Source organism: Haliotis rubra, unplaced genomic scaffold (assembly GCF_003918875.1).
Source record: "Haliotis rubra isolate DU_JTF1 unplaced genomic scaffold, ASM391887v1 Scf44, whole genome shotgun sequence".
Lineage (NCBI taxonomy): Eukaryota > Metazoa > Mollusca > Gastropoda > Lepetellida > Haliotidae > Haliotis > Haliotis rubra.
Genome location: NW_025767124.1, coordinates 1,681,781 through 1,704,194, shown reverse-complemented (window position 1 = coordinate 1,704,194; position 22,414 = coordinate 1,681,781). Strand labels below are relative to the sequence as shown.

The 22,414-nt window shown below is 39.4% G+C and overlaps 1 long non-coding RNA gene across 1 annotated transcript; it reads left to right on the top strand.

Moving 5' to 3' along the window:
* Positions 1 to 5,437: 5,437 nt before the first annotated feature.
* Positions 5,438 to 19,008, top strand: LOC124289371. Its single transcript, XR_006901680.1, has 3 exons — positions 5,438 to 5,449; positions 10,378 to 10,382; positions 18,902 to 19,008. It is a non-coding gene; the product is annotated as an uncharacterized LOC124289371 (long non-coding RNA).
* Positions 19,009 to 22,414: the final 3,406 nt, after the last annotated feature.

The following is a 22,414-nucleotide window of genomic DNA, read 5'->3' as shown; positions in this document are numbered from 1 at the left end:
ATCAAACATGTATATGTTCTTTCTTTTTGATTGGCAGGTTATGTTAGCTTGTGAAAGACCAGAAAAGGCAATTTAATCAGAAAAGAGACCATTGGCCCAAAATACAAAAATGTAGCAATTACGTTTCTGAGCTCTGCATTACGGATATGCTGGAAGGGGGAAATTTAGGATGTAGTTTGTAATTTGTCAATCTGTCAATCTCTTATATGACTTGACATCTAACCAGTTCGAAAAACAATGGCTTTCACGTTATTAGTGCAGTGGCTTAATTAAGTCCGATTTTGAAATTGATTGTTACATGCCGGACTAAAGCATGAAACTTTGCACATTGAAAGATTATTGTGGGTTTAATTTGTGCCCGATTTTCAAAGCGTCGTTTGCCTGTAATAGTAAGTTCATTTTGGGGGTACGATGACGATAACTTCAAGACTGAAGAGGATGTGATGTCGGTAAGTAGTATACTATTGACGTCACTGTATTTACTTCCTGTTACACGCATATCTTTGCGTCATACCACGATATTCTAAATACACCAAATATGGAACTAAGAAGTAGAATTTAGTAAGTTATTAACATCAATTAAAATCATATTTGATTATTTTTACAACTGTATGAAATTGTAAACACTAAATCATTGATTTTCCGTCATTGACGTCCGATGTAATATGCAACGTCGGCTGAGGCTATTTATATATATATATTTAGAGATAAGTAGCTATTGAAATCACGGAGAAGCTATCAACATTAAATTTTACAGAACAGGCTTATAACCTTTTTTTTTTTTTTTTCAAACTAACCCAGTTAGGATAGGAGATATTTTGTTTTTACTTTTATTTGTTTTTGTACACAATGTAAATGTAAAACCTGGAAGCAGACACGGATTTTCACAACTCTGTCGGCTTTATCCATGCCATATTTACCAGTGCAAAAGATAAAAAATATGTCGGGCAGTAATGAGAAACCAAAAATAATTCTTACATGTGGCCAAATCTTATGTTTATTAATATTTTCTTGTAAATCGCATAAGCAGAGTGGTTTATTTTTGCGTTATTTTCTCGTGCCGGCTGTATGTAGTCGATGGGTATACTAAAATGTCGTCAGATATTTGGGAAAAGTGCATCATTTGTGGTACAGCTGGCAGTGAACTGAGATGTCCTGGAAAATGAAACAACCCTCAACCGCATGGATGTTATGAAGATTTCCTAAGATGTATGAAAGGTTTTGAGGAGTTAGTGAAGTTACCTTTCAATTTACAGAACTCTGACTAACGCTTCACAGTTGTTGAAGAATCAAGCAAAATGGCATAAAGGCATGTCGTCTGAAATATGCATCGTCAAACCTTGGCAGATTACAAGAGAGGAAACAAGAGAGCTCGAGAAAACATGTGTGAGACCCTCGAGAGAAAATCAAAACGACCACGTGAATCACGTCAGATCTGTGATGAACGATGTATATTCTGTCAAGAATCAGAGGGTTTGTTACACAGGTGCTCTACTTTATCGCTAGATGCCAATGTCAGGAATATGGCAACAGACATCCAGGCCACTGATTTGTTGTCAAGGATTGCAGGTGGAGACCTCATTGCAATCGAGGCCATGTATCACAATGCATGTCTGAGGATTTACAAAAATAAACACAGGGCGTTAATAAGGGAACAGAACAGCCTTGAATCCGATGATTCACATCAGATGAAGGGATCTCAGGTCTTTGCAGAGTTGGTCTCCTACATAGAAGCCTCTGTTGAAGACAGAGCTATATACACTGTATTCTGATAAACTGTACATATTTGGCTATGGCAGGATCACCAACAAATCAAGGTTGAAAGAAAGAATACAAGATGAGTTCATCGGTCAATGTCAAGAACAGACAGATGGAAGGAATACTTTGCTTGTTTCTAATGATGGAATGAGATCGATGATGAGAAAGGCAATGCAAAATCGTGATTTAGAAGATAAAGCCCTTACACTTAAGATTGCTAAACGCATAGGAGGAGATATCCTCTTCCAGTTTTCTGGTACATTTCCTGATGTATCATTAAAGAAATAACTGCATTCTGTAATCCAGGTGAGGTTCCAGTTATGACAGTGGATCAACCTCTTTTTGCACTTGCAAAATACGTACAATGAGGCTGGCCAAACACTTTTTGGAGAAGATATGTTCACAGTGATGCTTGGTAGCTTGCATACCGAGATGGCTTTATGGAGGATGTTGGGAAATCTGTTGGAGGATTCAGGGTGGACTTCATTTCTTACAGTATCCCACGTGACAAAGACAAGGCATGCTCACCAGGTGACAGCTTTGACCGTGGCAAAACTGCAGAGAGAGAGATGCATGCAAGACATTGAATGGAGAATGTGAAGAGGAAGCATTTCAACAGTGGAAGAAGCAATTGATGCTTGTACTGTACTGATCTTTGTCCGATCTCACCGTGAGAGGAATTTCCATATGTATGTAGAGGTAATGGACCTGCTTGCCCCATGGTTCTTCATCTTGCACCACACCAATTATGCTCGCTGGCTTTCTGTACACATAAGGGATATGAAAACTCTCTTGGCATTGTATTCGGTCGACTTCATGAGAAATTGGTGTTTTCCAAAGACTAAAAGAACATTCTCGGCCATGCCATTAGATCAAGTCCATGAGGAAAACAATAAAACAGTCAAGGACTCTGGTGGAGCAGTGGGTTTGACAGAAACCCAAAAGCCCTGAAAAGATGGATGATTGCTGGGCCAGAGCAATCACGTCTGCTTCAAGAGTTCGACAAGCAAACAGACAAAACACAGTGTGATTCCAAAAGCCATTAACAGAGTGAATCTAGGCAGAACAAGTTTAAGACTCAAGCATGCCAACATTATTACACAATCACATCAATGGGAAATCCGTTTTTGGAAGAATCCACAGATTTGATGACCCTTGATACTCATGATTGTGTAGATGAATCCGTGAGCAAAGCTCTCAATTCTCTTGAATCTGTAGGGAGAGAGTAGTATGATCTCTTCGTTCAAGTCAATCCATGCACAAATCAAGAAAAACTACGTACCACTGTTCAAGAGGAGACAGCCTAAAGCCAAATCCAAGATTAGAAGTCAGGTTGATGATATCAAAAGTGACTACAGTCTGTTCAGTCAGATGTTCATAGCCTGCCAAGTGCGCCAAGCTGACTTGTCCGAGTTCTTTTGCCACGAAAACCATCATTGGCCAGTTTCCTTGTCTCAACATGGAAAGGTATGGCTGCCATCCTGCAAATCTGAATTGCTTGATTGTTTGAAGAAGCATGTGGAGGAGAACAACCTCATGTGGATACAAAGATTCTCTACCAATTCTCATTGTTCATTCTCTACCAACTGACGAAGCAAAGACATTTGGTGAATACTGTGACATGGTTTTCTAACCAAGGACAGAAAGGCAGTTGGCCAACTGTAATAGAATTGACATTGTGTGGGACACATACATAGATGGGAGTCTGAAAGAGGCAACCAGAGAAAAGCGAGGAAAGGGGAAACGGAGGAAGGTGTCACGGCAAACAAAACTACCAGCAAACTTTCCATTGTTTCTTCTAGATTCGAAGGCCAAGGAGGAACTCTTTGAACTTCTGACAGATGGAGTCGCAGGATTCACATATGAGACAGGCAAAAAAGCTTCATCACCTCTGGTAGAAATGTGTCCTCAAACAGCAGTGAAGTGATGAATCCCAGTGATCATGAGGAAGCTGACACGCGTATTTGTCTGGATGTTCTGAAGAAAGGTGGCTCAAGTGTCTTGGTGAACACTGTCGATACTGACATCATCATAGTATTGGTGGGAAACTTTTCAAAACTAGAAGTTCGTAACTCATCTCTTCAGATATATGTGGCTTTTGGGAAAGGCAAACAATTCCGTCAATTCCATCTGCAAAGAACTTGGACACACTAAATCAAATGCTCTTCCTTTCTTTCACACCTTTACTGGGTGTGACACCACTTCACAGTTTAGTGCTAAAGGGAAAAGGACAGCTTGGAAGACATGGCTTGCATATCCAGAAGCTACCGCAGGTTTTCTGTACCCCGCCCTTGAACCGTTTAGTCCGGTCAACGAACACTCAGTAGCATTTGCTACCATTGAACGATTCATGTGCATTCTCTATGACAGCAGCACTTCGCTTGACAAAGTCAATGACCTGAGACAAGAGATGTTCTGCCAAGGAAAACGGGTGAAAATGATGAACAATCTGCCACCAACACAGGATGCTCTCATTCAGCACACAAACCGGAGTATCTACCAAGCCAGCATATGGTTGGGTAGTCTAATACCAGAGTTGAATGCCCCGGACCCAAGTTCCCTCGGATGGAGAAAGGAAGACAATACTTGGTGTCCTGTTTGGATGACAATACCCGAGGCATCAAAAGCCTGCAGGGAACTCATCAAGTGTGGATGTAAATCCCAGCCACTCTGTTCCAGAAAGTGCATATGCAAACACTCAAAGCTCGATTGCACTTCCCTTTGCCACTGAAAAGGCAACTGTGAGCACTGAAGGTGCGTAAATGAGATTTCATGTCTATTTTGTTATCTGTGATTTGTAATATGACTCTAAGAATGACATAAAATAATATAATTGGACTTTGAAATGGTTATTATTGGATTCCTGACCATCGAAAATGTAGATTTTCCGTTTTGAAGTCCCAGTTTCTGATAGGTATTTACAAAAATAGAAAAATATGGATATGGCCGCCATATTGGCCGCCATCTTGGATTTTGAGAAAAGTAGGTCACCAAAATCGGGCACCCCTACCTATTATGATTCAGCAATGTATTTCAAGGTTGTATGCAAAGTTTCATGCTTTAGTCCGCCAAGTATCTATTTTCACCCTAAGCCACTCCACTATATTACATGATTTGAACCTCTGTGTCTTAATCAACAGAATCCAATCAGATGTTGTCACATTAATGACTGGATTTCAAAGACTCAATTTCACAATGAACCACACATGATAAGAACAGACTTCCAACCTTCTGCAATGCTTTACAAACGTGCATATCGTTCTCATAATTATTTTTCTAGAAATGTCAAGCTATGCTGCCTTACTTTTCTTAAACATACCAACAAGAATCTTCTTTGATGGTTTTCAATGCTTTCGAGAAAATTATTTATAATCAGTAATGCCTTGGCATGTTCCTTTCTAATCTCCCTGGTGGGGATTCCGGATTAGAATAGATCCCACCGACATATGCTGGTTGTATAAGGCGGATAGACTGTCAGATCTGCCAGAGACCGCTGTAAAAAAGCTTGGATATTGTGTGGTAAAACAACAAATTCACACCCTCAACACGTGTGCACGTTAGGAAACCTAATGTTACACTTTTCAGCCACATTACGGATTTGTGACAGAATGCCAAGGCTAAATCTTGTTTGAAGATCATCAGCAATTATTTTGGGTCATCGATTCTGATATTATTATATAATAAACATGCTGTGTTGACCTTCAGTTTAAAGCGAAGTCATTTGTCTATCGGACATTTGAGCACAGCCCAAGACTGCAGCACAAAGGTCCAACTCAATACCATCCATCTTCAAGGCAAATTAATCTGCATCCTCCATGAGGGACACGGAAACACTATAAGGACGCCCTGGTTTGCATTGTGTGTTGAACTTGACCTTCTAATTTAGGAAACAAGATAATCATTGCCATTACCCTAGAAATCCAGCGTTACATAACGTCATCGATTTCTTTATGCCGTTCTGGTGAGGTTAAGCTGCTGGTCGATGCTGATGTTGCTGATGACTATTAGAAGGCTTCGTGCGGCATGGCGTTTTCCTAAGATTAATTCTGCTTTAAATTTCTCCAAGGTCGCCGGTTGTCACGTCGCTGAGTAATCCTAGTAACACGTTCAATACCGAAGCAGCGCTTGGCACATTAACTGCTGATATGCCGACCTTGAAATCTGGCACGATGGTGCCTTGTATGGCTTAACTATTGCCGTGAAATGTGTCAGAACGACAGACATCGAAGCGGGAAACCATTTGGTCATATAACCGAAACACACTGACCTTGCGTGTTTGCCGTGTCTACATGCTTAAATGGGTTTGCTTTTTACTGTCTGGAATGGCTTTCTAATGGCTATTCTGGACGATTTAATCTTTGTGCTTGGAAGTAACGATCATTTAAAAACAGTGGACAACTGCAAACTGATGCTTCAGCATTAAGCCAATAATACATTCCGCACCATTGTTGTCTTATTTTGATGCTTCACTGAGCAATATTCCAATTCTAAATAAATGTGTTTTACCATTGATTAGTATCCATAGAAATGTTCAACGAAATCGGGGAACGATGATACGCAATCAACTTAGTACCGAGTGCTAAACATCCGATCCACTTAGTCGGCCATTTGAGGGAAAAACAGTTGTTGTTATTCAATTTTTACCAAAAAAACCCAAATCAGGTATACCCTCTTTTACTCCCAGTTTATCCGATTCTCTCAACGGTGAAGATCCTGGTTAGAATAGGTTTTCAGCAACCGATGCTAAGAGGAGGTTGACACATGTCATCGTATCCCATTTGCGTAGACCGATGCTCATCCTGTCGATCACTGAATTGTCTTGTCAAGATTCGATTATTTACAGACCGCCACCATAGTGCTGAGTGCGGCGTTAAACAACAAACAAACCAACAAACGTCAAGCCAATGTCAACATAAGACAGGTAAGTTGGCAATGGATCGGTAATGATGTGGGTTGGCATGACTTTGATTGACCTAATCCCAACTCATATTGTGCAAGGTCGGTACAAGATGCTGAGACCCATTGGTGAACATCTATCTCTTCTAAGCGTTGTATGGGTCGACCTTTTGTCTGTCCATACTGAGCACGTATGGCTAATGCCCAGCTGCAAACATCCATAGACACCATAGCCAGCAACAAGCTCCGACCTGTTCCCATCAAATGGAGACACGAACTGCATACTTATATAAGTATAATACTTATAATTTCACAATAAGTAAAGGTAAATGATAAAAACCTGTCAGCGAAGGACAGTAAAAACAACTATAATATCACAGATATAAATATAAAAGTAGTATGTCAATCTAAAATATTTCAATTACAGAAGACAATGCAATATAAAAACAGGCTATATATTGCCTATATAAGGTAGTCCACCATACTAGGGACCATTGGGACTTACAGTGCCTTTGCTACCTGCATGGACCCTAGCTGGATTTACATCATCCTTTCAGCTGCTGGCGATTGTAGGCAAATTTAGCCACAATTAAAATGGCAATTATACTACGAGTGAAAATGTGGAAGATAAAATTTTACTTCCTATGTTTTGGGTTTTACGTATCCTCTCAGGACAATAATTTTACGGTACTTCAACCTCCCGTGAGGATACCGCCACTAACAATCTAAGTTGCTAATTTAACTACCAATAATAATATATATATATATATATATATATATATATATATATATATATATATATATATATATATACATAAACATATCAATCAAAATTTATCAATTAGTTTACTTTCTTTAAAAAATTCAATAATTAAATGATAATTAATATTGCTAAAAAGATTCTTAACTGTTTTTGCACTGAAATATTTATCCCTTGTGATGGAAAAATCGATACAGTCAAGCAGGACATGCTTGATACATTCAGTAGGGAGAAGTGGTGTACTAAATATTTAACCTGTACTAGATTTAGACAGAAAGATCTGGAAAGTACTGCAAACAGGTGATTTCACAATCATCCGAGTATTGTAGAGTTTTGTCGCATCTTATTATTGTCTATATAAGAGGAGCTAACTACTGCCTCGCATCTCACATTACATCTAGGGGCTGTGGGGTAGCCTAGTGGTTAAAGCGTTCGCTCGTCACGCCGAAGACCCGGGTTCGATTCCCCACATGGGTACAATGTGTGAAGCCCATTTCTGATGTCCCCCGCCGTGATATTGCTGGAATATTGCTAAAAGCGGTGTAAAACATACTCACTCAATCATTACATCTCACGTTTCAAGACGTCCAGTGTTATGGTCATTATAGTCTGTGTACTCTGCTTAGTTGGATTAGTGTTGCTGAGAGGAGAATATTGTCGCAAAAAGGTGATGCTGTTGTTTTATCATTGTTTCGTTGAAAGTATTTTAACCTTTTCAATTCAATGCTGGTATGGCTCTCTTAATATCAAAAGCAAATCGTATCTTAACGAAATCATTTTAATTGCAAGTAAAATCTCTGGGGTGTCGGTTTCGGATTTACCTGCTCTGAATAATTCCCGTGTTCTTAACCTCGCTGAGAGAATTTTATCTGATTCCAGCCACGTGTTTTTTTTTCTGAATATAATCTTTTACCTTCAGACCGCCGATACCAAATGCCCCATATTAAAACAAAAAGAGTTCAAAATTCTTTAATCCCCTTTTAAATGACTGTTAGCATTGCGTATTGTATTGTTTTGTGTTTTCTTACACTTTATGTCATTTTTAATATATAATTACGTGATCACTTTCAAATGTAATAAGAATTCCCTTAGGGGTAATAAAGTATTGTCATTGTAATTGTCATTATCATCATCATCATCATCATCATCACCGTCTTTATGAATTTGTACTGACAGTATTTGTTTAACTGCGATAGTGATACCACAGTAGTGCTTTGTATTGACTTGTCAACTTGGTTAACCTTACAATTACATCAACTGTTTTGCTGTTTGTTGGTTCACGTACTGATTCCCAGTTAACGTGTAATGGGAATCTTCACGTAACTCTCCAAAAAAGATAACTTTCAAATTGCCAATCCGACCCATGTCGTCTTTTAGGATCGTTGGAGGTCATGACATCGACTGTCATGATTTATCATCGGTTGTAATGTGTTCCAATTCTCTCATATTTAGCATAAAACTATTATTAGAAACCAATATAATATCTCATACAATTTTATCCCCTACTCTTTCAAGGGTAAATATGATGTGACATCACACTGGCGTTAATTAGCGTGGGTACTGGAAACAAATTGAATTTCCGACTGTGTGCCATAAATAACTGATTCCTCCATGGTGGCTGGGACGATCTTCACGTTTCAATCTATGTTCGTCTGAGAGAAGATTCCAAAGAGCAAACCGCTCTTTTTGGCTTCATTAAAGAAGAGATGCTTCTAAACTGAAGTCATTAAAGCCTTTACTGAATACCATAGGGAACAGCTCTTTTCTTGGGGTCTGTCATTTAATACCTAAAAGCAAACTACATTTTTCTTGAGATTTGAAATAAACGAGTTTTGATATTTCCGTTTAATTGGAACCAAAAAACAGTGCCAGTATGTTGTTTCTTGATGTATTGCATCGGACAGGGATGATGCCCCTGTGCCCATGCCAAATAATTGGAACCTTGGAAGGAAAGGAGTCTCATACGTTATACATCTGACACGCAGGCTGAAAGACAACGTCCTTCACAAAATCATCTCGGAATAATTGGCTGGAAGATTGTTTTAGTTGGACACATGCTGTATTCAGAGAACATACATCTGCAACTGTACCCTTTGGATAATTATCCATACGAAATCTGACTCTCTTATCAGCACAACAAATGTTTTTACATTCGACGTGTAGTTATTCAGTAACAACATGCGGGACGACACTGATGTCCAACAATTCATGGCATTTTTGGTGTATTCCCCACTGTGAAACTTGAGTGTGAGTGTGTGTGTGTGTGTGTGTGTGTGTGTGTGTGTGTGTGTGTGTAAAACATGTGTGAAGGTACATTAAACTTACACATGGTCAGTGTAACGTTAGTTGTACGATTTCATGTAGATTCTCTGTAATCTAATATTTTATACATTGACGTTTATGTACTTATATCTCTCTATGTGTGATAATCAGCACAAGATATATACCTGTGATGAATACAGGTATATCAAGGGAATTATCAAGTAAATAATTCATCGCCAATATTGTCCTTATTATTTTGGGCATCTTGTCTGGCAGGAAGATATTTAAAGAAAACAGGAAGTGTTTTTGAACAGTTCTAGATCTACATGTTGGCAATATGCTACCTTGTACAACGTTCAGATATAGTTAGGTGTGAACGGTGTGTCAGTGCACAATACGAAATTCATACCTGTACTTCTTTTGTCGTTCCAGCTGAGAAAAAAAGTTCATTTGCTACGGATCATTTCATATTCTAGGGAATATTTTATAAATGTTCTGGGTTTTATCTGAATGAGTGAGTGAGTTTAGTTTTACTCCGCTTTTATCAATATGTCATCAATATCATGGCGGGGGACACCAGAAATGGGCTTCACACATTGTGCCCATGTTGGGAATTGAACCCGGGCCTTCGGCGTGAGGAGCTAACGCTTTAACCACTTGGCTAAAATGCCAATCAAACAGGTGAATGGAGTAGTTTTAAGAACATGTAACACGTTCAATGACTTAGTTATTCTCTGCGTAGGTCAAAAGGACAAAGTAATTCGTTTCGAGGAGCTTCGGGAACAGACATTCTTTGTAAACGCTCACAGGAACACACTATGAAATGGTAAACGCTTAAAAGGACATTCATACAGTCATGCACTTCCGACCCCAGTTAAATTTATCCTTTGCATCAAAATGCGTACTCAAATCGCAGTAAAATGATGACAGAGTAAGTCGAAACACCTACGGAAGTATTGCAAGTATTTCCGATGTCGATAAACATAACATCTTTTACTTTAAATCTTTATTAAATACTTCAACTTTATAAATTTTCACTTTATGAAGAAAAACGCAAACGAACACTGATACATATAACTGGCATTGTATCTCCTTCTTGTGATTATTTGTTGTTAAAGTCAGCAATATTCCAGCTGCTCGATGGCTGTACGAGGTCATCAAGCAAGTCAGCAAGCCTGACCACTTGATCCCCGTGAGATGCTTCTTTCGACAAATATGTGTTGCTGAAGACCGATACTAACTCATATCTTCCCGGGAGACAAGCAGCTCGGCGCTTAAATCGCATTTTGCAGCCTTATACAAACACATCGATGTGCCCCTGTAACGATAAGCAGGTTAAACCGGTATTTACCAGTGACACGTGAATTTATTTAATTAGGCTGTATAATAGGATTTAAGGGCATATCTCGTACTCAGAAAACATACAAATACCATTTTCAAGGAGATAAAGGACAAAACTATTTACAAGACGTTGAAAATGAACCGGAACCCATCTCATCTGATGAGGCCAATATTTCCATGTAAGTATTAAATTATAAGACCACGTATATGGCGATGAACCCCACGTTGCACGGGCATGTTCTAAGCGCTTACAACATAATATGGGCATCGGATCACCCAAGCTGCCTGTGAGAAGGGTAATAGCCACATGACTTATCCCACCGGGTACCCATTCATTACTTGAACAAGCTGAGTTGCCTGAAGTGAGACCACATGTGTCACGTGTGCTTAATTGTGGGGCAGGACTGAAGTCTTAGCAACTCCCACATGGACACCAATCCAAGGACTATCCGTGACCAACGTTCCTTAACTTCAACTGACTTGGGAGACCACACACACCACCATCTTTCAAATATGCTTAGGTTTACTAGACTTACAAACTCAAGTTTACAATTATATTTACCAACTTTAGTTTAATTTAACATTTGAACAAACATTTTATCACCAAATAGAAAGCTAGATAGTCTTATTATAAAGCATAAAGACACTTTCCTTTCACAAAAACAAAGCTAATCAGATCGATGGTTTGTGGCACTATCTGTTTACCACTCAGTAGTCCTTTAGCTGATTAAAACAACACACAGATTTTTCATGTTCAGTTTGATGTTCTTGTTACTTTAAGCCGGGAACATATCACATGATTGGTCTGGCATCCGAGTTCAGTTTGATGGAATGATGGCCTGAAATCCCAGCAGTATTGAGGGCAAGAACATGCAACCTGATTCCCAAAGCCATCAAAGTAACAGTTTTGCAGCAGACATATTTTATTGAAGAAGATTACAAGTTGACATGGAATGACTGCTGAGCGCTTGTTTATCTCACTCGAGATTCATAGTGTTAAAATTTTACGTCAATATTGAGTATTGTTGCAAAAGTATTGTTACTGTTAATAAAAGCGGCATAAAACATTTTCCATAATCCCACGAAATCTTTACTTACGACAGAGTCCATTACACGAATACGACTAATCATGAACATGTGTTTATAGATCACTATCAGTATAGTTGATGCCAGGTGTTCGGGGAATCGATTGCGTATCCTGTTCACCGGGGAAACTATTGCGATTCTAATGCAAATGGATTCAGTTGCAACTATTGCGATACTATTGCAAATGGATTTAGTTGCAACTATTGGTATACGTTTGCAAATTGATTTAGTTGCAACTATTGGTATACGTTTGCAAATTGATTTAGTGGCGACTATCGCCATACTATTGCAAATGGATGAAGCACTCTCGACGTTCTTCAATGTAGGTTTCATGATGACAAAGTCATCATATTAACTGTGATATTTAAATTGTCATTAATGCATTGCTAGCGGATCATGAACATGTCAATACTTCGATCAAGTTTATTACAATTTGCTGCAAGTATTACAATTTACGTTTTTATTACAATTTACGTCGTAACACAGGCATTACTTCGAAGGATGATGTTGGACAAAATATACGGGAATAAAAGCTCCCTCAGGCCCTTGGGATCAGCGAGCTATGACAGCTCATGATGTTTCCTTCCTGACGCAATGTGATTAAAAGAATTGTTGTTCATACTACAAAATGTAAAATAAGTAATTCTCAAATCGTTGTTCTGCGCATACTGAGAAGACAGTTACATATAAAACACTGAAAGAGTGAGTATAATATAATACATTGTCCTAAAGTATAATTATATCTTGGCTGACATTCAACAATTGTAATTGCGCCTTTAACAAAATGAATGAAACTGACTATCACAAGTTCATCTACGCGTTTTATCAGCGGGTTCTTGTGACTGAGATTGCTAAATATGCAGTGATCCGATATGTCCGATGCATTTCGCTATTTTCACTTGAAATGTATTTTAGGTGAGCAACTGGCCAGCTTTGCATGTGTTTATGACGGATGCGATTAGAGGGATAGGACACGTTCACCTTTTCACCAACACGTGCCATTGCTGTTTTATTGTGATTCATAAAATGCATGCTCATGGCATAGTCGGACTCGCACAATGGACTCTCGGGTTTCTCAGAGGGTTTGTTGTTACGTAAGCTTTTGAAATTACCTGACATTTTAAACAAGTCATTGCTGCAAGCAAAGCCTCAAGTTAACGTTATTTTATTATATTTTTTTATTATAGGACATTTATATAGCGCACATATCCACGCACTAGTGCATGCTAAAGGCGCTGGTATTTTTTCCCTCGATCATTGGATGTCAATATCAACTGCACATCGTATTAGCAATCTCAACTCCCTGGGGAGTATACAACTCTTGCTGCCACTAGGCGCACCGAGTTATTGTGGCTTTCTCATCCTAACGAGGTACCCATTCACAGCTGGGTGGACTGGGACAGATAGTCACAGCACTTTGTCCAACTTCCTACACGTTGCTCTACCCGCAACTAGGTGTTTGCACGTTCTCTTGTCATTTTGTTGGTCAATATCACCTACTCCTTAATAATGAAACATTATCTTCAGAGAACTGTCAGCATGTGAACTTGAACCAAATGGTTTCCAATTAAATTGAAACAGTAGGTTTTCTTCACAATGCTTCTGCATATGCCTGACGTTGATTTATGTTTTGATTTAGGGATATATTTGATGTGATTTGACGAAAGGTTTTGTGTGGTGATCTTTGTTTTAGTTTACAGTGCAAAACCAGATATTTTGTTACTTAAAACTACGATCGTATTTTTTTCCCTGAAATTACATTGCATAAATTTAAAAATGCATATTTTCCTGGCATACAGAGCATAGTTTTGTCAATATGACTGCACAAGACGAGGCACTTAATGTATTTTGGTCCCCGTAATAGTGGTGCGAGGGTTAATTTACAAGTTCAGAACCTGATACAAAACCTAAAGACACTGACATGATTTTTCTTTAAGCATTTATTCCCTCCAGCATTGACAGATCTTTTGTCAGCGAAGGTTTGCAGAAGTCTTTCACTTGAGTGCCAAAATATTCTCCTAAACATCTAGGTACATCATCATTTGAGAGGAAAGGGTTCCAGAGAGAGATATTTCAGTGCTTGAGAACAAGTGGAAGATGGACAGAGTCAGATTAGGTGAACATGGTGAGTTCTGAAGGTGTGGGCACTTCTTTCTGAACTTCACACCTCACTCCTTGATTTCATTCTGTAATTGCCTCCAAATGCTCCGTTTTGCCTGGCCTTTTGTAAGATAGACCACCATGCTCACACCGTCGACGTCCCAGAGCACAAATTTGGGCCATAACCTTGCCAGCTGATTGGACAGCTTTGGAGGTGGTGATGTCAAATACATGTTGTTTGCACATCTATTGCCACAAATCAAACCATAAACCTTTCCGGGTCGGCTTCAATCACCGCTTGATTATCACGAGACATGTGCCAGTGCGTTTTGTATCAGATGACAGAAGCTTGTGAGTCCAACAAGCTGATACTTCCTTAAGACATCTTAGGTCTACGAACGTTTCGAGAATAAGGACCCTTGCCTTGTCTTCTGAAGCTCACATCTATTGCCACAAATCAAAGCATAAATCTTTCCGGGTCAGCTTCATTCAATTATCTCGAGACGTGCCGGTGCGTTTTGTATCAGATGACAGAAGCTTGTGAGTCCAACAAGCTGATACTTTCTTCCTTGCCAAAGGCACTGTGATAATGTAATGTACTCTCCTCCTGAGAAATGCCTACTGAAATAAAACATGATGCTCAATCGTGCATTACCATTCCATCGATTCTCGGGACCATTCTTTGCGTTCTTATGTAACATGCCTCCTGGTATTGACAAGTCTTCAAGGCCCTCCCGGCTACGCTTAAAGTTTGCTCCCCAACTTGTAACAGTGGGATAGAAAGAACATTCTTCCCTCTTGTGTTGTATTCATTTTGTAGATATACCTCTATGGATGTCCATAACTGGCAAGACCGCCTGAAAGGAAGCCCATACTTAAGGCTAAAATGATGGGTTGTTTCACTACAATGATCACGAGAGAGCAACGATGTTATTGCTGCCCACTGTTTTGTTGCCAAAATGCAACAAAAGCAGCACCAAGGTTGAAAGAGAAAGATTACACAGGACTTGGTGCATTATGTTCAATACCAGTATATTCCCACATCCTTAAAAAATCAGTCAAAACCTCAATTTGTTTTGGAAAAAAAAATTCAAGATGATTGGCAATCAAAATACAATCTGTTTGCCTTAAATCTTTGATAAAGCTGTGAATAATCAATGTTAAAGTTCTGTTTCTTTATGAAGATTTAAGCTGTTTTGAAGAAGGGTGATGCATGTTTCCTACAGCTGAACCAGACATTAATCTTCAAGATATGCGGCAGACAATTTCCTGTTTTCAACAGCCTGTAGCATAATGACATTTTAAAGCATTTTGCAATATATTCTTTTCAATACAATGACCACTTCCAGTTACCGAAATGACTGCCAACAAGCGCTGTTTCTTGATATTGGCCCTTTGGTCCAAAAGAATGCTTATATCAGTGTGATAGATAACAACACATCTAATTCGTTATATAGCCCAGAGATACAAAATCATATTGAAACTGAAATGACATGAAACGGGTTCTTCTTGTGTCTGTTTAAATTAAAGTACTTAAATTTGACACTGAGGAATTATTATTTATTTTTTCAAATGAAATCTGATCCATTCATAACAGCACTTTTAAGTATGTATGTAATAATTGTTAAATGCCAAGGCATATTGTCCACATTGAAATAACAACAACAGCATATGTTACCGTACGTATTCTTAAGGAAAATAGTAACACTGCTTCATAAAGCAGGACAGTCGATGTTATTTTATTGAAAATAACATTGAAAATTTTACATTGAAATTGAAAATTTTATTGAAAATAACATAACATTTCCTCTTTCGTCTGATCAATGTTACATCATGAAAAACTCATTGACAAAACCCATACCTGGTGAATACAGACTGAGCAACGCGCTAAAGAAATGGGTCGGACATCGGCTGGTGTGATCACCATTTGCGTTGATTATGGCGAAGAGGTAGCGGTGCATTAAGACGCCACGTGAATAGAAACAGCCTGGATGATTTTGTTCTCCAAATGTTAACTCAACATTGGTCCAACTAAGCTGCTGTTACTGTGGTTCAGTGACGTTCCATCTCTCCCCAGAGGGTAGGGGTCTGGGCCACAGCCGGACAGGGCTGTACAATGGTGTAACAGCGCCTAAAGATTCACATGATTATGGCACGAGGTACATGTGGACAGGCATCTTCGCCTGTGATGTAACACCCCTGCATTTGATCAAAGAGTAGCACATGATCTTGAACGATGTCGTTCCGATAGGGTATGCCATTCAAACAGTCATGAACAATGATAGCTGAATTGTGTCCCCCTTATGGGTTATGAACTTCCAACCGCAAATTGGCAACGTGTGGTACACAAGCGTCTCTAAAACATTCTCCTCGATGCCTACAAACCCTTGCCGACCATCAAAACTGTACAGATGAAATCTTGACTCTACTGTGAACAGTATCCTGTCCTAGCCTTGTCTTCTGAAGCTGAGATGCTGGCCGCATCAAGCTTGGCGTGTGGAAGTACAAGTGGCTGGTCGCGGGACGTTGGTTGTGTCACTGAATGGTCTGATTGAAGGAATCGCCCAAAGTGTTAATGTGGTATTTTGGTATTGAGTATTACTGCTCTATATATTTGAGCCATTGTATTTTTTTGTCATTTATGATTGTAAATCCTATCCTGTGTATTTAAAAATAAGTTCATGGTTATTTACTGGAGTTAACTAACATTCGAGTTACGATTTCGTAAGCAAACAGTAAACGAAATCGAGAGCTGTTTTGGAATCTAAATGAAATTCGCTGAGAATTCCAAATTTGTAAGCAAAGCATTTTCAATTTTAAATTTGCTTGTGTTTATTCTGTGCTCAAAGCTTTACGCGGGATTATTAGCAAATTAGTAGGAACAATTTGCAGTTTCAACCTTGAGACATTTCTTCTGTCTCCAAGTGAGAATCAAATCGGATTAGTTAGCTGCAGCAAAGAATGATTACCTTGATGTTAAGCCGTCAGTGAGCAAAATGGAAATTAAGATACTTGTAGAATTTGGTTGAAAGGGAACGTTTAGGCGAATATGCGTTGGCGTTGCTTAAGAAGGGTAAAATGTTTTGAATTGAAAACTATTGAATTAGCGTTTCAGAGAGAAAGAAAGAAGAGAGTTTGAAACAATTAAAATGACACAAAGAAAAAGGGGAGAGAATTCAATTAAGCGAATTGAAATTGCAGAAATAATTCTCTCAATATGACAATAATCACTTTGATGTGACAAGATCATTTATATTTATGTTTGTGTAACTAATCCTGAAATCTCAAATATTTCAATATAATTTGTTGATTGTTGATTGATCATGTGTATTTAGTTATTGATGTTTTGAACGTACCGAATTGTCGGATAACATTTCACATGTAACAAGGAGATGGTGCTGTTGAAAAACTGCTAACCACTAACATGACACACATAATTCTGACATTGAGCAAGATAATGCTCATGCCATGTGTTCGTCACATTTTTTATGTTACGTCATCAACAACCATCCTCTTATTCTGGCATCCACTGACCTCTTGGAGAATGATCTAAGTGCAGGCAGCCACTCTCTATACAGTGTACCACAAATTCAGAGCATGAAATGGTTCATCATCCCCTGAATACTATGCCAAAATATATGCACTGGCATCTATAAAATCATGTTTAATATGACGAATTGCACTTGGTTTTAGACAAGGTGGAACTATTGTTGTTGGCTATTAAACTATAGACACCATATCTGTTGGAGGCAGACACTTAACGTGTTCCACATACACATGAAGCAACATTGGCAAGAGAACATCCTCTCATAGTTTCTCTCGAGGGACAGATGTTTTACTTCTGCAATCATCTGTTTCATCACAGACATTAAGGAAAGACACAAAGCCATTACGCTGGAGTCAGTTTTGAGAGCACTGGGACCAACTATATCAGAGGCGTAAACAGATTCCCATGCATTTTTGGAACAGACATTACAGGTCGATTAGTTGGAAAGGGGCAGGTGGCTTTAAAATACTTGTTTGCGACAGCCCGCCGCACACCTGAGTAGCCCCTCAGTTGTAACTTTCGCTCAAGCTGAGAAATACGTTTGCAAACTATACATTCAAATAACATTTTCTTGCCAATGTATGTTATACGTTCAGAAAGAAACAAGCCCTTGCATAAAAGCTTAAATATAGTAAGAACATTGACACAAGCTCTACTGAGAGTCCATTTGCAGACAAAAATGAAAATTTAATAATGACATTATAAACTTGAGCTGCCACAACCACACACACCGACGGCTAGACCTTAATACAGTATTACTCTAAACAGAGATGGCATTTCCTTTTGCTCATGAGGCAATGAGGCCATGCATCATGATCTGGCGAAGTGTTGAATTGCTGCAACAAAGTGCTCAACTAGAATTAGTGTGCGTGTGGGTTTGTTTGTGTATGTTTACCGAGAAACCAATATGTGAAATGCTTTTTGCATTGATAACATCTTTGTAAAATTTGGGGGTAAAACATTTCGCCACGAAGTAGGCATCCCCATTGGCACCAATTGTGTCATCCTCCTTGCGGATATGTTTCTTTATGCATATGAATAAGAATTTCTGCTTTGGTTGGCACAATCAAAACAAGCTTATTTGGCCAAGAAGTTTAACGTAAGCTTCCGGAACATCGATGATCTAATACCGTTCAATATCAATCAATTAGCCAATTGCCTTCCACTGATTTACACTCCTGAACTTGAAATTATGGAGACAAGTGACACCGCCTCATATTTAGATCTATGCACAAAGATTCAGAGTGACAAAAAAACTCTCCATAAGGCTGTATGACAAAAGGGATGGTTCCAATTTTCCAATGGTCAACTTCCCTTTCATGTCGAGCAATATTCCAACAGCTACAGCCTCTGATGTTTACATTTCACAGCTTTTGAGGTACAACGGAGCGTGCTCTTTTTATCAGGATTTCAAAGAGCGACATACCACCCACGCTCAGAAGTTGTTTGATCAAGGTTACAGCATTCAAGGCCCCAGTAAAGCTTTCAAGAAATTTTATGGTAGACATGTTGAGGGAATTTCGAAATTCGATGAATCAATGACAAAAATTATGTCCGATGCTATTCCCTGTTTTGATTTATACCATACGTTTCCGAATTCAGGTGAACAGTTGACAAGGCTTAGCATATGTTTATGACGGGTACCACCGGCGGGGCAGGATAGGCTCACCTTTTCGCGAACACCTGGTATCATAAACACATGCTCTGTCATCGTATCGCATGGTGACAATCACAGGATTGTCTGGTCTGGTCTCGATTTGTTTACAAACATCATCGTACAGCTGTAATACTGCTAAAACAAATATACTGAACCACAAAAGAAATGTCGCACTGATAGGGGTTTCTTAAAGCACACACTTTAATTCACTCTAATTAACAATCAAATAGGAGGACTGAGTTCAAACTAGAAATTATGGTTAACACATTTTCGGGAATCACATTAAGAGTTCACACAAACACATCACCAAAAATGGTACCATTAAGATACGCCAAAGTCAGTATCGTGTGTGCCCGAGCTATGGGCATCGATGAAATCGTTGCATCGTCTGTACATAGAATGAATTAGCCGGTCGACGAAGGCCATAGGCACTTGGGTCCATACTCTGCGAAATGCCTGATCGAGTCCAGCCGCAGTTGTCGGCCTTGGTTGAAGGCCATTCAGTCTTCTTCGAATCTCGTCCCAAAGGTGTTCTACTGGACTTAAATTCGGACTGAGTGAGGGGTATTGTAGGGTTTTGATGCCATGTTGTCTTAGGAAGAACAATGTTGCTCTGGCAGTGTGGGCACGACCGTTGTCTTGCTGGAAGGTGTGATTTCTGTAACGTGCAAAATGTGGTACATCGTGGGGTCTTATGATTTACACAATATAGCGAGCAGCTGTCATGTCATTTCCTCACCCTGGACCAAGATTCTGGAACACCACGGTGTCAACTAGCTGTTCACACCGATTGCACCCCACACCATGATGCTTGGACCACCTCACGAGTCTCTTTCAACAATACACTCATTGGAAAACATTTCACCACGCCCTCGCCATACTCTCACTCTGCCATCGACCGTCGAAACACAATATCGGCTTTCATGAGATATATAACAGCACAGTTCTCCATTGTCGATAACCTGAATTTCGATGCTGAGTTGCCCATTTTGGTCGGTTTGGGCGGTGATGAGCGGTGAGGACAGGACTACAATATGCTCTGTGACAACAGAGGTTTCTTCCGCGCAAACGTCGACGCACTGTATCGGCACTGAGTGGTCTGTTTTGAGTCAGAAATGGTCTGGCGTGCTGTTTCCGTCGCTCTGGGGAAGCGATCCTGCAGATGGTGGCGCACAGCCTGTCATTCTTGACGTTGAGATGTTACTGAAGGTCGCCCACTGCATTGACGGTCTTGAATGCTCTTAGTGACCTGATACCACTCCTGCTGTCCTAACATGGACATTAAAATGATTGGCTACCCTCCGTGCAGTCTGGACAACTTGCAATCGTCCCACGACTTGGTTCCTCTGATCTCTCGTAAGACGTGGGTGACATGGTGGTCGTGTCAAAACAAAAATGATTTCAGGCGAGCTTGGGACCCGCTTTCGTTGGTAGGGTAGTCACGACAAGCACGTGCATTTTCATTTTCACGAATGTCATACGGAACCTTTTACCATGTCTGACTTTTTCGGTGCGTTTGGTCGACATGCGTTTTCATCAGAAAACACACTGATGTTGGTAATAAATGTCAATTTGGATTGAAAAACATGTTAAGAAAACTGTTCAATCATAATATAACACCAACTTGCAAGAACAAAATTTTGCATTTGGTTTTGCAAAGCGACGTTTCTTTTGTGGTTCAGTATATAATTCAAAATTGTACAGACGACTCTGTTTTTAGTAGATGTCTCTTATGGATGTGTAAAGGGATTTGACTAGGTTAAACCTCCCTGCTGTGACGTGTCTGTTCTGATGGAATGGATCTTGTGTGAATATGTTCACAGAGAGCAAACAGTATCATCAGACACTTACATAGATAGTGACGGATAGCATTTAGAGTTAGTAATGTGAATTTGTAAAGTGATACTGTCAAAATAACAAGCATTGTAGTAATGAGAAGACATTATCCCTTTGTCTCAACGCATCTTGTTTAGATATTGTGCTTGTATACCTTATTGCCGTTATAACTGGAACTTATCTAATGTACTTAAGGAAATACGGGGCATGATAAATCCTGACTTTTAGGAGAGCATACAAGCAACTGTCGTTCGCGAATAGGTACCTCCGAACCCCACAAACATGATGACAATCCAGAATTCTTTGCAGCCTGTATTTTTATTGTGCGAGTTGTTTTTTTGTTTTGTTTTTGTGGTTTTTTGTGTGTGTGTGTGTGTGTGTGTGTGTGTGTGTTTGTTTGTTTGTTTTTTTAATGATCTTGTGGATGATCATTTTGTGGATGATCTTGGAGGCCATGCTGTTGATTTTCACAATAAACGGCAAAAGACTCCATGCGGCTTCATGGGGTTCTACATGCTGACTGTAGTGACAGGAAATTTCGATATATATGGACATTTCTTATGTTTGATGTTACTCGTCAAACGTTATATACTAGTAATCACTTTAAGATCAACATATTTACATGTAACAAAGCATGATACATATTATATCTTTTAACGTTTAAGACGTGTACGTATATGTGTATTCACTTGCAGAGTTGCTTCCCTGACAGGATCCTATGATCGTGTGTTGGAATCCCGGTAAGGCCTGATTATGTATTGATAAGGCCTGATTATGATTTTTAGGTTTTATCAGGACCATGCCCGTGGGATTATTGGTAAACATCTAATTTCTCCAACTTCAAGCTGATGTGATGTGTAAAAAATCATTTGATCGTTAAAACTATGTCTCGAGTCTTGATTTTCTGGTACGATGCCACACCTTGCTTCTCTTTAATAGGTTTGTTTGTTTGTTTGTTTGTTTGTTGTTTAACGCCTCACTCAGCAATATTCCAGCTATATGGCGGCGGTCTGTAAATAATCTGGACCAGACAATCCGGGGATCAGCAGCATGAGCATCGATTTACACAACTGGAATACGACGACATGTGTCAACCAAGTCAGCGTGCCTGACCACCCGATCTCGTTAGTCGCCTCTTACGACAAGCATGGGTTGCTAAATCATTTCCTTA